A 19,557-nucleotide genomic window follows, 5' to 3' on the forward strand; every position below is an offset into this window, starting at 1 on the left:
TTCCAGTCTAAGAGTTTAAATCAGTATTTGGTAAAAACATATCTTCCACCTGGATTCTTTAAAATTCTGGAACGTTGCCCATGTGACCAAACATTCATTCTCTCCAGCTAAGTTATTGGCTTATTTTCAGTATTTTTTTCTGTTTATACTTGTATGTTCATAGAACAGGATATTGGATTATTCTATGGGGGCATCTCAGAGAAGACATTAGTATCAATAGTGTCACTGTACCAATCACATGTCAACTTTCATCCTGTTGTTCTAAAATATGTCTAGGAGAACTTTATAGCATGGTTTACTGCATTGAATAGTGTCCTCACCCAAATTCAAGTTAAACTGGAATCTGTGAATGTGACTTACTTGGAAATAAGGTCTTTGCATATGTGTAATCAACTTAAAATGAAGTCATACTGGACTAAGGTGGACCTAAGGTGGAAAGACTAGTACCCCTGTAAGAAGAGAAAACTTTGGACAAGGGACACATGCACAGGGAAAACAGCTAAGCTAAGACAGAGGCAGCAAGTGATACAATGCAGCTGTAAGCCAAGAATGCCAAGGATTGTCCACACCCACCAGATGTGAGAAAGAGGCACAGAAGTATTCTCTAAAGCCTTCAGAGGAAGCATGGCCCTGTTGACATTTTGATATGGGGCTTCTAAAGACTTTAGAACTGTGAGAGAACACGTTTCTAGCATTTTAAGCCCCTCGGTATGTGGTGTTTTATTTGGGCAGCCTTAGGAAATGAAAACCCACAGTGGTTATGATTAAACAATGCTGTAGGAACTAGACTGTCTCAGTAAAAATTTTGACTCTTGTGTTTATTATCCATTATCTTGGTTGAGTTGTTTAACCTTTCTTCCTTTCACTTTCCACACCTATAAATTTGGAATAATCTTAACCTTCCCAGGGATGTTATAAGAATTACATAAGTTAAGTTGTTTAAAGAGCTTAGGGTAGAATCTCATCAGTTGCAAGCACTGAAAATTGTTAGTTATTATATACAGTTGACTCTTGAACAGCACAGATTTAAACTACATGGGTCCACTTACATGTGGATTTTTTTCAACAAATAGTATACTAGTACTATAAATGTATTTTCTCTTATGATTTTCTTAATAACATTTCTTTTCTCTACTTACTTTATTATAAGAATATAGTATATAATACATAAAACATACAAAATATTGTTAATTGACCTTATGCTGTCAGTAAGCCTTCTGTTCAACAGTTGGCTATAAGTAATATTTAGCGGGATTCAAGTCATACATAGATTATTTTACTGTAAGGCCAGATAAAAGGTTGGCGCCTCCAAATCCTGCATCATTCAAGAATTAACTGTATCTTATTATCTTAAGTATTATAGCTATTCCAATTTACTTGATATTCCATGATTAACCGATATAACTTGTTCCAATTTTTCCCTATTAAAATCACAGAATAAACAATCTACATGCATGGTGTGTAGGTGTGTTATGTTCCTAAGAAAGTAAAATTGCTAGCTCATAGGCAATGCACAAGTTAAATTATAAAAAACATCCTGCCCTTCAAGGTGTTTGAACCAATTCATACCCACCCAAAGTATGAGCTCCCTTGTCTACACATCCTTACCAATACTTGATATCATAAAACTTCCTTATCTTTGTCAATCAGAAGAATGAAAAGTGGTATCATTATTATTTTATAATAAATTCTACCTAATTCTTGTTATGTGACTTGCTCATTAGTAAATTTTTCCACTATTTTTTCACGTCTACTAGAAATTCTATATCTATAATTGGGTACTACTCCCTTCCTATCATATATATTAAAACACGTTATCTCCATCTATCATTTGTCTTTTCAACTATTCTACAATAGCCACTGTCATATTATTTTATTTCAGATGTAGTCAAGGTATTAATTTTCTTTATAGTTTTATGTATTTTGTATTGGAGGCAACATTTTCTAATATTGTTTTCTGATAAATTGATTTATCAAATAAGCTATTATTGCCTGCTAATTTTACACACCAATTTTATCACCTAAATTTCTAGGTATTACATATAAAAGTTTCTGCTTTTAGTTTTTATTTTTTTAAGTCTTTATTTATTGTGTTACATTGAATGTTTATTTATTCCTCTTGTAAGAGCTTTCTGTTTTACTTAGTAGAATTTTATCATATATCTGGATATCTGCAAGCAAAAATTTCCCTCTTTACATTTCCTTCTAAAATTTTTCTTGATAGTTATGAATTTAAATTTCTAAAAAAAAGTATGTATACTTTATGATTTAATTGAATGTGCAGGTTAGTTTTAGCTTTACAACATTGAGTATTGCTACTCAAGTCCATGGTATACTTCTTAATTAATCAATATATATTTCAATGTCCTCAAGGAAAGTTATATTCTCCATTAAAGCCTTACAGGATGCAAGATCACGGTAAAGATTTAATTCCAATTGTACCTAGTAAAATTAACTCAGAATTCAATTGAGAAAATATTTTTTAAATTGAAAATAAGGACATAATTACTTGGGCAGAGGAAAGAAGACTAAGTCATTTGTATAGGGAAGAAAACCAGGTTAACATTAGATTTCTTTACACTAAGTCATACCAGTATAAAATAATGCAACATATTTATGATATACAAAGGAAGAAAAATATCAGTCAAGAATTTTATATCTTGCCATCTTGACTTTCAAACATAAAGACCATAAGCAAGATGCTATAAACATGCAAGAACACAGGTTTTACAACCAGCAGGAAGCTACAAAGGTGAAATCAGAATAAAAGCCTAACTCAAATCCTGTGCATTTAACCAATACAGTATAATGAGAAAAGTCAAAGCCAAAATTGTTTAAACATTTGGAAATGATTTATGAGATTACATTATGGGCTCATAATAGGTCTACTGGCATTGTCTATAATTTTAAGACTACAAGCTTTAACCCTGGTAGCCTTGTTGCAGATAAAAACGTACAAGTGGTTTCAAAAAGGTCTTGCAAAAGCCTGGTATATAGATGGCTCAGCCCTAATCCATACTCATAAATCCAAATAACTCATGAAGTTCTCATCTTTTATTGAGAGAATGGCATTTTCTTGACCTATCAATAGGTTCTTAATAGCTTAACATTGTTCATATCCAATTGTTCTGCTAATAAAGTCTAGACTAGAAAACAATAAGATTATTTTACTCAAAAAAGTTCACAAATCAGACTAACAGATTAATTTATGTAATAATAAGATTAAAAATATATAAATAATTATATTTTTTCCATGATGATTTAGTGTAATGGAGAATTATGGAAGTAACAAGAATAATACAAATCCAAGTAAAATTGTTTCTAAATATGTTGTTAACTTCCTATCAGTTTATGTGTGTCTTATCTTTGTAGCCTCTAAAACCCCAGCACTATGTCTCCTTTGCAACTGAAAATGTTTAATAAATTTTAATTGAAAAAGTGAAGGAAGAGGAGACTTTTAGTCTATAAAATCAATGTACCAAAAAAAGTTGATTTTCAGTAAACTAGCAAAAAAGAGAAAATGTAGTTTTTGAAAAGACACTATTGACAATAGCATCAAAAACTATAAGAAACCCAGGATTATATCTAACAAAAATGGGCAAGACTTTTTTAAATAAACTTAAAGAACTTTATTTAAAATTTTTGAAGAAGACCTATAAAAATGGAGAACTATCTTACATTCATAGATTGGAAGATGCAATACTTTAATGTTAATTCTCCCCATATTTCATCTCTATAATCAAATAAATGCCACTCGACATACCAACAGAGCTCTCCATGGAATGTGACAAAATAATGTTACATTTCATATGTAAGATCGAAGAGCTAAGAATAAATTTGGAAAATAATAGTGGTATGGAAGTACTGGTCTCCTTAAGCCAATGACAAGCCTAATGATAATCCTTTAGTAATTTAAAATTATGATGTTTGCACAGCGTTTGAGAAAATAATCAGTAAAAAACCCCAGAAAGAAACTCATTAGAAATGAGAAACTAATATGACAAAGATGGCATTTACCTTCTCACAATTCTGGAGGCTAGAAGTGCAAGATAAAGGTGTCTCCAGGGTTGGTTTTTCCTAGGGCCTCTCCTTGGCTTGTTGATGACCGTCTTCCTTCAGGGTCTTCACATGATCTTTCCTCTGTGTGTCCATCTAATCTCTTCTTTAAAGACATGAGTAATATTGGATTAGGACCCACCCATATGACTGCATTTTATGTTCATTACTTCTTAAAGTTCCTATCTTTGAATCCGTTGCATTCTGACATATTAGGGTTAAAATTTCAACATATAAATTAGGAGGGGGGGCATATTTCCACCCATAATTTCCCTTCTTAACTTTGGTTTTCCCTAAATACTCCAAGAGACAGGCAGCGTCTTGCAGATATTTCAGCTGCACTGCACTTGTACTCAACTGGAGCCTATTGGTGTGTGATGGTAAGACGTGGAGGAGGAATCTGTCTTTTAACGAGTCTGTGTCTCTGGCCAGTGACATCAAAAGTGTTTCTTTTTATATAGCTCCTTTCTCTTTTAGTGAGATAGGAAAGCTAGAGAGGATTGGGATGAGGGGCATGTCCTTCTCTGATGGCTTCTGTTAAAAGAAGGCCCTGGTAAGTCATTCCCCTTGGTGAGTAGAGCTTTGTTATGGACAAAACCATGGGTCTATGGTTATGCTTCTTCTACCTCTGTCAGAACTAAAGGGATCTTCCTCTGCTCTTCACTGTGAATAACTGGTAGGATTTTTTGAGCTAATGCCTATGAAATATGAAGACATCCCTAAGACTGGGGCTCCAGCAGCTTCCTGCTCTCACAACTAATCCATATTCAGCTTCAAGCAATTTATCAGTATTACCATTTAAGAGTTTCTGCCCATGGGGCACCTGGGTGGCTCAATTGGTTAAGGCTTCTGACCTTGGCTCAGGTCATGATCTCATGGTGAAACCCTGCATGGGGCTCTCTGCTGTCAGCACAGAGCCCGCTTCAGATCCTCTGTATCCCTCTCTCTCTTCCCCTCTCCTGCTCTCTTTCTCTCTCTCAAAAATAAAATAAACTTTTAAAAATAAAGAGTTTCTGCCCATTTATAATTCCAGCAGCCTGTGTCCAGATAAGCAGATTCTAGCTGTGACTCTCTGGGTTTGCCTGACTCTCCAGCTTTTGGGGTGGTGGCCTGTAACCTCAATTCTTTGATGGATCCAAGAAAAGTCAATCGCAGTATGTCTAGCTTTTTCTTGTTGTAAAGAGAGAACTGATGATTTCTAAATTCCTTACAGATTGAAACAGAAACCAAATTCCCTAATTAAATTTTGTTTACAATTCAGAGGTCATTACTCAGTCTTCATTTTCCACACTGCCTCTGAAGCATTTGTTAAGTGATCATTTCTTCATCCACTGCCAGTCTACAAGCTATTCACAGTCTGCAATGAAATAAAGGCCTTGTGGCAGATATAAATTTACTGTATCGGTAAGTGTACACTTAATTCAGCTGACTTTTTTTTTTTCCATAGTGAGACTTCTTTGTTGTAAAGGCAGAGAGTTATTGTACCATCTTGCACAAGTTGTTTCTCCCGTCACAGACTGGTCACAGTTTGCTGGCTGGCCACTTGAAGTATCACTACTCAACCTGATGTCCAGGCATCTATTTTCTGCTATTACCTACATTTTGGAAAATGTGAAATATGGATTCCCTCCCTCTTGGTGTTCTGGTTCTCTGAGTCTGACATATAGGTTTTCTCCCAAGCTACATACATAGGCATAAGAATGGTGATACTATTCCACTGCCAACACCCATCGTTCTTTTGATATGTATGCTAAGATAATATATTTTTTCAACAATTCAATTGTCATAATAAACATTTGTCCTATAGCTGAATGGGAAATTCTTTGTATCATTTTATCTATAAAACTCAATGTTATATTGAATAGAATTAAAAGTGCACAGGTGACGTTGTATGTTTTATCAACAATCAAGATATATGTTGAATTTAGATAATTTAAGATACTATATAAAATTGTAAGTTCATGGATTCATTAACATATTTATGCAGTCTTATTGGTAAATATTCTTAGTCAATTATTCTTCTTGCCCTATAGCCTAGGATCCTTATTATTATATGCTCCTAAATTGGACTTATCAGTTTCAATATTCTAGAACATTCTTATTATAATGACATTATATATTACTAAAAACAATATAAGCAACCAAGTAAGTAAAGATATTCTAGCCTTCCAAACTAAAAATGTCTGATAGAGTCTGGAATATTTCCCAGAAAGAATCCATTGAATGCAGGTTACCATGGTGATTAGCAGAAATGTGAAATGAAGTTCATTTCATGATAATTGCTACATATTTGCAGCTGAAGTGCATCTTTCAGTTTCAGTCTCAGACTTTGAGACCATAATAATAGCTCTGGAATCTGAATTGTATATTTAAACCTATAATATTGTGCAAGGACATATCTAATTCTGTGGAGATTCTTTTTTTTTTTTTTTTTGTGGTGACCAACATGGTAATTTTTGAAAGCTTATCCCTATTTATTGGAATTTCTATGTACAGTTAATTGAGATTATGTTTGATTGATTCTTAAAAAAAACAGAATTTATAATATCCCCAAATCAATTTAAAGATAAAAGGAAAGCATTTTATTTTAAAATCCTCCTCTTTTAGGAAGAAAGCTGAATTTATTTTTGAGGCAGCTGAATGCTCCTGCTTTGTAATTATTTCTGAAGAAGTTCATGGTCTAATGCCAACTTTTGTGAATTAATAATAAGTTTTGAAAACTGTTGCCAAAATCAGAACACTGGTGCTTTGAATAGCTATCTTAACTCTTTGGGGTTAAGTGAAAATGTAAATACAAAATGCAACAAATCGCTAAGAGATTAGTATGGGTAATTAATTATACACATAAACCCAATCAGTGATTCTTAATAATAGATACAAAATGGCTCTGTCAAATTTACTTTGTTGTATACTACTATTTCAAGTTTGTGTCATGCTTTGATTTTAAGATGTCTGTGTTTTTTCTTAATTCTTACAACAGCCCTCTGAATAAAAATACTGTTAAAAATAAAAATAATATTCATTGAGGACTTACTATGTCATGGATACAAATTCATTTTATCCTCCCAATACTGAGAAATAAGTTGTGGCTGTTGTTGTTGTTGTTATTATTATTATTATCATCTTCCTTTTATGGATGATGAAACCAAGGCACAGAAAAATGACACAGTTTGCCTGACATCACACAGTTAGTGTAGGGCAAAGCCAGAAATCAGATTCGGAGAGGCTGGCTCTCTCATCCACCCTCTTAATCATTTAATGCTATACTGCTGATCTGAAGAATTTTTATCCTCAATTTATAGAACCTTTAGATTGGTGGCTTAAAGAAGCCAAGTACTGCCAATGTTACACAGTTATCAAATGGCAGAGGTAGAACTGAATTTTGTTTCATGATTTTAAATGCAGGGAGCACCCCATCACACCTCATGGTCTCCCTGGACTTGAGTAAAAATTAGTGTCCTTTTCTACCTGCCAGCTGAGAGATAAAACAAGATTAGTTCAAACTGATCGTCACCGTTATAGCCTTTAGATTGGACTCCTCCTATGTCTCATGTATCATACCTGCCCTTTTCATATATTAAAAACATATTGTAATATGTAAAAACAGTACATATTTATTATTTTTTTCATGTCTCGGGAGACTAAAGGTAGCAGATGTTAATTTTTTTAAAAAAAATCCAAAGACAAGGGCTCCTGGGTGGCTCAGTCGGTTAAGCTTCTGACTCTTGGTTTCAGCTCAGGTCATTTCTCAGGCTTTATGAATTCAAGCCCACATTGGACTCCATGCTGGCAGTGCAAATCCGGCTTTGGAATCTCTCTCTCTCCCTGTCCCTACTCTCCCTGCTTGTGCTCTCTCTCTTTCCCCCTCAAAATATAAATAAATAATTTTTTAAGTAAAAGCTTTAGGAGAGTCTGGGTGACACAGTCAGTTAAGCATCCAACTTCGGCACGGGTCATGGTCTCACAGTTCATGAGTTTGAGCTCCGCTGGGTTTCTGTGTTGACAGCTCAGAGCCTGGAGCCTGCTTCAGATTTTGTGTCTCCTCTCTCTGTACCTCTCCTGCTCGTGCTCTGTCTCTGTCTCTCTTTCTCAAGAATAAATAAGCATTAACAAAAATTTTTAAAAAGTAAAAGTTTAAAAAAAATCCAAAGACAAACCAGGGAAAGCCTAGAACAGTCTGCTATGGAAAGATACAAAGTTGTTGTTGTTCTGCCTAGAAAAAAAACACTCATGGGGTAATAGTGAACCAGAGGAACTGCTGTGTTGTGACCCTAGCAGACATAGCTAACAGAAATACTTAAAATACGTATTGACAGAGAGAATGTTCATATTTAAAGTTTTAAGTTTAAATCAATAACAATCAGATACTACTAATATTTTTTGACTGCAACATATTCTGACATTAAGAAAACAGAACACAATTACAATAACCTCCCTTACAAGTGCCCGATTGGGGACAGCTTTCAGCATTCATTTAAGGATATCTGTTTACTCTCTGCTCATGATTATATTTGCATATATCCTAGTAGCATAATAATTTGGCCATATTTAAGAAGAAAATTAATGTCCTAGAACAAAATAATGAATGTCTTTTTACTGATATAAAATATTTTGTGAAATTAAATTATAGCAACATGCATAATAGTAGTGAATTTTGATAACTCAAATTAAATACTAAGGTTCAAATTCCTTAATCATCATTGTGAAATAATTTCAAATGGGAACTCCTCTTAGTGCTTACATAATAAATACTTTACCTTTGAGAGAGCTATGATTGTCTTGTCATTAGTGAAGTAATAGGCTAGCCAGTTACTAAATGTCAATCAAAGTCTTTGAAACATTTTACAAGTTAGTCTTCACAGATACATAAGGATTAAAATCCCCAGCTGTGAAATTTGTCATTATTAACAATTAGTTTGCCACTTAGAATATATCTATATCTATATCTATATCTATATCTATATCTATATATATTTAATTTTGGTTGTTTATGCCCATACATATGGCCGAACTAGGAATTGCAATTAGTGCAATTATGAAGATTCTTTAGAAAATAACGATTCATATGAAAATGTTTCTGCTTTTATCTTTCCCACTTAGCCAGAATATGTTGATTCCTTTTGGTTTGGAAGTATGAAATATACTTGACATTGTCTGAGGAAATAATACAGACTATTGTGACTCCTCAAATCTGCCAATGATATTTTAATGTATTATATTCCCTACAAAACTGTTTAAAATATAACTGAACTTGTTAAGGAGTAACTTCAAATGTTTAACTGATTCAATAATACGGGACAGAAATTGTAAAGTTATTAAGGTAAATTTCACTTCTAAAATAAAATACATACTATTATGTACCTCTTTATATTATTAGTGTAGCTAGATGAAGTTGAAATTCTTTTCACAGCAGAATTACTGCTGATGTCACAGATACTAAATTACAACAAATCCATGCCAGATTGAGGGAAGTGGAAAGTCACCAGGCTCACCTACATGGGCCATGCCCACACAGCCATCTCATAAAGCTGTGATTCAAATTTGTGCCTCATCAAAATCACAAGTCAGTACATATCACTGGCTTAGTACGCTATTCACAGAAATAGAAACTCCAAGTATTAATGGCGAATGCCAAATATATGTTAGCTATTGAAACTGTTTCAAAAGAAAAATAGTATCATTTCTGAGCATAAATAATTTAGTTGGCAGAAAGAATCCTTTCATGAAACACTCAAACAACATCCAAATTACTACAAAAATATAGTACACATTAAATGTTTCTTTCTCCTGTAAAATTTTTCTTAAAAATCACCTCCTCTGTTAAGTGTTCCTGACTTCTCTCAACAAATTTATTATTTCTTCTACTCTGTATATGTTTACTAGGCATTTCTCAGTATCTGTTTCATATTTTGTTCTTATTGTGTCTATCCTCAGCTAGTTTGAGAATGTCAAATAGAGTAATGTTGTCATATTCATCTATGTATTTTCTAGCACATTTCCTAAAATATGTAATTGTTTGACCAAATTGATTAATTCATAGGAAGCTCTACTGAACATGGGTTATTGGACACAAGTGATTGTCCTACCCCTATTTGGTCCAAGAAGGCATTAATCAAGTGTCATCTGTGGATTCAGAGCATGAACAGTGGCATTTAAGTGTATTATATTATACACAAATTATCACACACTCTGGACACCGTGCACACAGATACACCAAGTGAGGACATGAAGAGGTATTATGATGGGGAAGCTATAGGTTGATTCGACAGCCCAAAATTCCCTTCAAGAGGAGATGCTGATAGTTCATCTTTCTTTTTCTGGTTTCTTTCTAGATGAAAGATTTGCATGTTTACACTTTCATAAAAGACAAAGTACTGTGGCATATTTCACCATTCGCTGTGGATTTATGTATTATATTTTATTTTCTGTCATGATAAAGACAGCTACATTTTTCCCCTTCTGTGACTTCCATTTGTTAAGTTGTGATATCAGGCAGCATTTTAATTCTCCCCCACTGTGATCTACTCCCTTGACAGCTAGCTGCCTATTGCTAGGGAAGAGTCATGGGTTGGACCTATTGGAGCACTCAGGTCAGACACAGTCTCTACTTCTGAGTCCCTAACACCAGGTCTTTTATCACTAGAGATTTATTTTCATATTTAATGATTTCTTCCAGTTTTTCAAAATAAAACTACTCATCAGAGAGGCATTCTTCCTATGAATGAATTGATCAGAATACTTTCTTTCTAGATGGAATCTTAGAACTTCCTCCAAGGACTTGCCACCAGAGGAGGGCGTGAATGATGCAATTCATCCTTGTCTTTCTTGTCCTCTTGTGCCATTCGGTTATTTTTTAAACATCCTTAAGAAGAGGGACTCCATGTAATCCCTTTCTGCATATTCTTCTTTTATATTTACCATACAGGTAGTATAGTGTTGTACTAACTGAAAATATTCCATAACTACCTTTTATGATTCAACTAATTAAATGTTTGCCCTTTCTCTTTCAAATGTCAAAGTATCTTCCCTCAAATTATTATTGTAACAGACGTGTAGTTCTGAGATGATTTTTGTTAAGGAAGTGCTTTCATTTTAAACTCCAGAATTTTGACGCTTCATTTACCAACTATTCAGAAATCGTGCTGAGTTGGCACTTGCGTGGCAGCCTAGATTCAGTGGCACCATTGTAGAACCACTTAGCTAATTTAGAGAGTCGCACAGTCTAATTCAACATGCTAGTTAAACAATATAGAGGCTTTTCAGAAAAGGAAAATATGAAGATCTGTATTTGTGTCACGCTAAATTATACTAAATATTGATATAATGCCACACAAACAGGAAGACTTTTGCTGTGTTTCTTGTAAACCCTCATGAGAGTCAGCATTATCTGTCATTTCTTTCTTTGAAGTATTTTCAACTTAATGTTCTTCTTGGCTAAGAAATAATGACTAATGAGCATGCTTTTGTTCCAGAAGTGTTGAAATGTATTCTTTCTGTTTTTGGTTATTTTCAGAAATCCTTTCCTAAAGCCTACATTTTCTTCAAGATTAGTAGTAATAAGAAAAAAAAAAGAATACATGGCCTAACAGCATAATTTTCATGGATGGTAGATATTTGGATTAGGAAATCCATCTCTTGGCACTGTAAAATTTTGAAAATATTTATATATTTGGTCTCATAGTTTGTTAAGTATTGCTTATCTATCATTCATATGGATTTCAGTAGGTCAAGAAGATATATATATATATATATATATATATATATATATATATACACACACATATATACCTTTTGAATATCCAAAGTTCTATGGGCAAAGGACTTTAGATGATCAGTTAGCAGGAAAGATAACTTTTTTAATGGAAGCAAGATCTTAGTGAATTATATGTCTAATTATTAAAGATAAAATGTTATTTATATTTAAACTAGATAATGTCAAATTAATTCATTCGATACACAGAAATATAGAAAGCTCCTACTATGTACTGGGCACTGTCCTAGGTCTTAAGGAAACTGCAGTGAACAAAACATTAAAAAATTCCTGCCTGTGCTTTTATTTTTAATGGGTGGGTGAAATAAAGTAAAAATAAATAAGTAAAGTGAGATAAACGGCTATCTTATAGAGAACAAATGATTCAGAAAAAAGGAATGGCAATTAATTTTAAAATAAGTTAGCGAGAGTATACAGACCAGATGTTAGTTAAAATATGTATTTATTGATATTCTGTGTGACTTTTTCAGCGGTTCTTAGTGACCTCACTGAGATAACACATAATCTCTATAAATCCCATAAATTCCAACGATGATCTTGAAACAGTATCTTTTACTGCTTATGAGTCACCTTATTAAATAGTTATGGAAACAGCTCAGGGTGTGAGCAGTATGGTTTTTCTGATCCTAGGGATGATGTTGTCGGGGAACATGATAAAAAAGACTTTACCGCCCTTTGGCTCATGAGCTGGATCCTGGCACTCAGAGGCTCCTTGGTCCCTCGCTGTTCCTTAGAATGTGGGTCCTGCTTGCTTTTCCCATTCCCAGAGGCTGCCCCAAGGATAGAACCTTGAGATGGTGATGTGGGGTTGAAAACACCCACACTGTATATTTATTAAGCTCAGTTAGGACTTCTTTATAAGCTTTTAAGATCTGGAGGGAGAATGTGTGGATCCATTTGTCTTGCTACTGCCCAAGATAAGCCTCATATGTAAGTTACCTTTGCTATTATGAAACTACCACCCACCAACCTGGAAGGGCGTGCTGCTTTCTTTGGTCTCTCCCTGCCTCCTGTGTATGGGGCCAGTTTCAGATTATACCAACAAAGCTCCCAAAAGAGTTGGGAACTTACAAATGATGGCTAATAAAAAGATTGTGCATTTTGTTATTCAACAGAATCAATAAAATTTGTCAAGACAGGCTGTGGGGACAGAGGGGGAGGTGTAGACCATTTTCTCTTCTGATATATGGAGGATAAAATCTGTTACTTGGTTAGCCATTGGATCCCGTCAAATAAACACTTTTCCATAAACAGTAAGATTAATCATGGGTTTCTTTTACATGTCACTAACAACAGAGTAACATTAGTGGGAAAGAAAGCACAGTTTTGAAACAGAAAACCTTATGAGATGATGAGCTGGAAAGGTAATAACAATCTTAAAGATGAGAGAGCCAGAAAGATCAGTGCCATGATGTGTGTAACAGCAAAATCATTGTGGGGCACCAGGGTGGTTCAGTAGGCTAAATGTTTGACTTGGCACAGGTCGTGATCTCCCGGCTCGTGAGAGCCCCCGTGTAGGACTCTGTGCTGACAGCTCAGAGCCTGGAGCCTGCTTCGGATTCTGTGTGTGTGTGTGTCTCTCTCTCTGCCCTTCCCCTGCTCATACTCTCTCTCTCTCTCTCTCTCTCTCAAAAATAAACCCAAAAAAAAATTTACAAAAACAGCAAAATCATTGAGAACAAATTATTTTGTAATTAAATCTTTTGCAAAAAGAAAAAAAAAGGAGCAGAAAACATCAAAATGCTTGCTCAAGTTTTATTTATGGTAAAAACCAGTTGATTTAAGTCCCTTTCTCTTATTTCCCCCGTCCCCCATAGTCTTATGCTTTTTTTTTATACAGTTTATTTATATTTTTTGAGAAAGAGACAGAGAGAGAGTGTGTGTGTGCATGCGCTCACAAGATTGGGAGGGACAGAGAGAGAGGAAGACAAAATCTCAAGCAGGCTCTGCACTGCCAGTGCAGAGCTCAATGCAGGGCTCAAGTGCACAAATTGTGAGGTCAAGAGAGTCGGCCGCCCAACCAACTGAGCCACCCAAGCACCTCCTAACTCTTATCTTTTGATGTTATTGACAAAAGGAAAATCTAAGAACTAAGCTTCATGTAGAATTATTTCTCATTCTGACATAACAAGTTATGAGTTAACCACAAGTAATAATTATAATTGACATTTATTGAAAGGATACTATGTGCTAGATATAATCACTTAGAAATTTTGTAAGTATTGTTTTATTGATGAGGAAACTGAGCCTCAGGGAGATGGTTACATCATCAAAGTTAGGGAATAAATGACAGAGACAGAAGTCAAAGTACATCTAACGTCCACATTTCCTCAACTTTACAAGTCTGAATCTTCTAAGCAATATCCTTGAGTCAAGTGTTACAACAGAGAAATAGTTGAAATCAAAGGATTAAGAGGAAACATACATATTGTCAACATGGACATAAAAATTTTTTAAATTGTAGAACTTTAATTATAATGGAAAATTTTAGGGCTTAGAAATTTGGTGGTCATATCATGGCTATAATCAATCAATCAATCAGTCAATCAAACTCTTTAGTAGTGGCAAAACTGTGCCAGTTACTGGAATTGATGAAAGAATACAAACAAGAATAAAGTGTACTAAAGTCTTGAAAATTTATATATGAAAAGATTTCATGGATCACCCAAAATGAAATGTCTAGTATATCTAGAAGGGAAAATGTACTTGTGTACATATGTGAGATAAAGCAGGGTTAGAGGGGTTAGGGAAGAAATGTGAATCAGAGAAAGGGCATTGATGATACAATTTTTTTCCTCAGCAGTTTATTGAAGGAAAGTGGTCACCATACAGACAAGGAAAGAAAGCCGTTGATATGCAGAGGGAAAAGCATGCACATAAAGACATTCATTTATTTGTTCAATTATTATCTATAAAGCATCAACAATGTGGTCATTATTGTTCAAGAAACTAGAGGTACAAGAGTAAACATAACATGAAGTGTATTCATGGAGTTTACATTTTAGTGAGGGAGACTGACAAAAAGAAATCTAATAAAAATACAATTTAATTTCAGGTGGTAGAACAATTAGAGTAAGTGCTTGGAGTTGTTTTTTTGTTTTTTGTTTTTTTTTTGTTTGTTTGTTTTTTTATGGCAGTCAAGAGAGGTCTATGGAAAAACATTTGAACACAGAAATTGGGGAGACAACCAGATCATTCAGAGCAAGAGTCACTAAATTTGTCTTGTAAAGAGCTAAATAGTAAATATTTTAGCTGTGTGGACAACTACTCAATTCTGCCTTTATAGCTGGAAAGCATCCATAGATAATACATAAACAAATGAGTACTTACATATAGTAATAAAACTTTATTTACAAATGCAGGAGGTAGGCAGGATTTGACCCCTTGAGTTATAGTTTGCAGGTCCCAGTTCTAAAACAATAGTTCTGAAATCTGGCGACCCATTGTTATGACTGGGGGACCTTTAAATATACATATATTTTTTTCACCTGGATCACACACTTACACACTCTTATATAATTGTTCTAGGCTGTGGCCTTCCTTGTGGTGACCAATTGACCCAGTTTGGTAGGAGAGAAGGATTTCTTGTCATTTGGGACTTCCAGTGCTAAAACTAGACAGTGTCTGGAAACTAGAATGGTTGATCACCTCCCTAGGCATCAGGTCCACAAATGATTAGAAATGCATCCAAGGTTGGTAACCATGTAAACAAAGCTGTGTAGGCCACAGAATAAAATATGATTGTATCCTAGATGTGGTAGCTGTCATTGGAGGATTTCAAACAAGTAGTGTGACATGATCTGACTTAACACTTTATTTTATTTTTTAAAATGTTCATTTATTGGGGCGCCTGGGTGACTCAGTTGGTTAGGCGTCTGACTTCGGCTCAGGTCATGATCTCACAGTCTGTGGGTTTGAGCCCCGCGTCGGGCTCTGTGCTGACAGCTCAGAGCCTGGAGCCTGTTTCGGATTCTGTGTCTCCCTCTTTCTCTGACCTTCCCCTGTTCATGCTCTCTCTCTCTCTCTCTGTCTCAAAAATAAATAAACGTTAAAAAATTATAAAAAATAAAAACATAAAATGTTCATTTATTTATGAGAGAGAGAGAGAGAGAGAGAGAAAGTGGGGGAGGGGCGGAGAGAAGGAGACACAGAATCCAAAGCAGGCTCCAGACTCTGAGCCGTCAGCACAGAGCCTGATGTGGGGCTTGAACCCAGGAATGCAATATAATGACCTGAGCCAAATTTCGACACTTATCCAACTGAGCCACCCAGGAGCCCCTGACTTAACATTTTAAAGCAAAGGGTTACGCTGGATGCCATGGGAGGAATAAGCTCTAGGAGAACAAGAATGGAAGATAAGGGGCCAGTTAGGTTATCTTTTTGTGGTGAAACCAGGGAGCAATGGAAATAGTTTAGACTAGAGTGGCAGTAGAGGAGGCAAGGAAAATTGGCCAGGTGTAGTATACATTTTGAAGATGGAGCCAATAGGATTTGCTGCTTAATTGTAAAGTAAGAGAAATAGAAAAAGAAGAAAAGTAAGAGAAAGAAATGTAAGTTAAAGATGACATTTTGGGACTGAGATTAATGATGCAATTCCCTGAGAGGAGAATACTTGGGAAGGAGCAAGTTTGGGGAGGAGGTTTGCCATCATGAAATGAAGACAATTATTTACTCTAATGACCATGTTAAGATGCCAGCTAGATCTAAAAATCTGTACATTAGGAAATCAGTTACATTCAAAGTCATGAGAGACGATTAGAGAATGAACAGGAATGAGAAAAATCTGAGGGTAAGCCTTAAGGACCACCTGAATTTACAGGAAGAGAAAAAAGATCTTACTGAAGAGCCTGAGAAAAAGGAATCAATCAAGGATATGGAAGACCGGAGGACAACCTTGTCATGGGGCCTCTGAGGGATAGAAAATGAAGAGACACAAATGGGAAACAGTCCTCTTGCTCATCAGTTGTCCTCATTCTCAGGGCTTACACTGTAGAAACTTTTTCACACATTAAGTTGAGAAGGTATCCAAGGATTCCTTCAGGGGAAATAATTCATTTTCCTTCTTTTAATTTAAATTTTCCTTGAGATAATTATAGACTCATATGCAGTTGTAAGAAATAATCTAGAGACATCTGTGTGCCTTTTACTGTTTCTCCCAGTGGTGGCATCTTGCAAAACTCATGCAATATCATAAAAAAAGATATTGATATAAGTCAACTGATCTTGTTCAGCTTTCCCAAGTTTTACTTGTACTCACTTGTGTTCGTTTATGTGTATTTAGTTCTATACAATTTTATAAGGTGTAGGTTCACACATCTACCACCAGAGCCAAGATAAGGATAATTTCATCAAAAGGTTCCCTTGTGTTACCCTTCTATAACCATCCCTAAACCCTGGTAACCAGTTAATCTGTTCTTCATGTCTAAAATATTGTCATTTAAAAATTGTTATGTGAGTGTAATCACACAGTATGAAATATTTTGTGATTGGATTTTTTTTGTGCCTGGCATAATCCCCTAGAGATTTGTCCAAGTTGTTGTGTCCATCAAGAGTTCATGCTATCTTATTGCTGACTTGTGTGGATATACCACAATATGTTTAACCATCCACTCATTAAAGAACATCTGACCTGTTTCCAGTTTTTAGTTATTATGAATAAAGTTATTATGAACATTTGCACACAGGATTTTTTATAAAGTAAGTTTTCATTTATCTGGAACAAGTACTGAAGAGCATATAATTTCTGTGTCATATGATAATTGCATATTTAGTTTTATATGAAACTGCCAAATTGTTTTTCAGAGTGGATATACCATTCTACAGTCCCATCAACAATGTAGGAGTGATCCACTTTCCTTGTATCGCCATCAGCATTTATTGTTGTTGCTATCTTTTAAATTTTGTCCAGTCTGATAGATGTGTAGTGATATGTCATCGTGGTTTTAATTTGCATTCCCTGATGGCTAATAGAGGGGAATATCTTCCCATATGCTTATTTATTGTCTTAATCCATTCAAACTGCTATTATAAAAATACCAAACACTGGTAGCTTGAACAACAAATATTTATTTCTCACGATTCTGGAGGGAAGTCTAAGATCAAGGAGCCAGCAGAATCAGTGTCTGGTGAGAGCCCACTTCCTGTTCATAAACAGCCTTCTCCTCCCTGCATCCTCACATAGAGGAAGGGGCTAGGAAGATCTCTGTGGTCTATTTAAAAGGGCACTTTAAGGGTTACCTGGGTGGCTCAATCAGTTAAACATTCAACTTTAGCTCAGGTCATGTCTCGTGGCCCACCATTTCAAGCCCTGCATCTGGCTCTGTGCTGACAGCTCAGAGCCTGGAGCCTGCTTCAGATTCTATGTTTTCCTGTCTCTCTCTCTGCCCCTCCCTCACTTGGGCCCCCCCCCCTCTCTCTCTCTCTGTCTCTGTCTCTCTCTCTCTCTTTCACCTCTCACAAAATGAATGAACATTAAAACAAAATTTTTAAAGGCCACTAATCCCAGTCATGACTTAATGACTTAAGTCATTGGGGGATGACTTAATCATTTCCCAAAGACCTCACCTCCAAATACCATCAAATTGGAAGAGTAGGTTTCAAGATAGGAATTTTGAGGGAACACAAATATTTAGTCTATGACATTTGTCAGTTGTAGATCTTTTGTGGTGAAATATTTGTTCATGTCTTTTGCTCATTTTCTAATGGCATTTTTTTAATTTGGATTTTGAGAATTCTTTTCATATTCTAGATATTAGTAGTCTGTTGTCATATATGTATTTTAAAAATATCTTCTTCTAGCCTATAGCTTATCTTTTCATTGTCTTCACCTGGTCTAACAGAGAGCAAAAGTTTTAATTTTAATAAAGTTGAATTTCTCAATTTTTCTTTTACGAATCCTGCTTTTGGTGTCAATTCTGAGAACCCTTTGTCCAACCCTAGATCCAGATTATTTTCTCCCCTCTTGTTCTCCTAAAATTTTTATAGTTTATGTTTTACATTTTAGTCCATGATCAACTTTAAATTAATTTTTGTATAAGGAGTGAGGTTTAAGTCAAGGATTTTTTTTTTTTGCCAAAGGGCATTTAATTGTTCCAGTACTATTTGTTGAAAAGGATATCTTTCCTCCATTGGGTTAATTTTGCACCTTTGCAAAAAATCAATTGTGTATATATAGATGCACTGACAACACTGCCTCCATCTTTGGCCCTCCATCTTGTTCATGTCCATGCAATGACCTCCCCCAGGGCTACATGTTCCAGGGAAGGTTAATATATGCCCTGACCTGAAGGCAGGAAGCCTTGTTACGATTGTCCCTAAAGTGATGCACAGAAGACTCCACATTAAACTACCTTATGATCCAGCAATTGCACTACTAGGTATTTTCCCAAAAGACACAAAAATACTAATTAAAGTGAGGCATGTACACCATGATGTTTATAGCAGAATTATCTACAATAACCAAATTATGGAAAGAGCTCAAATGTTCAGTGACTGATGAATGGATAAAGAAGATGTGTGTGTGTGTGTGTGTGTGTGTGTGTGTGTGTATGTGTGTGTGTGTGTATGTATATGTGTATACATATATGTATATATATATATATGTGTGTGTGTGTATATATATATATGTGTGTGTATATATACACTAGTCATCAAATATAATGGAATATTAGCCACCAAAAATAATGAAATCTTGCCATTTGTAAGGATATGGATGGAGCTAGGAAGTATTA

Source organism: Felis catus, chromosome B2 (assembly GCF_018350175.1).
Source record: "Felis catus isolate Fca126 chromosome B2, F.catus_Fca126_mat1.0, whole genome shotgun sequence".
Lineage (NCBI taxonomy): Eukaryota > Metazoa > Chordata > Mammalia > Carnivora > Felidae > Felis > Felis catus.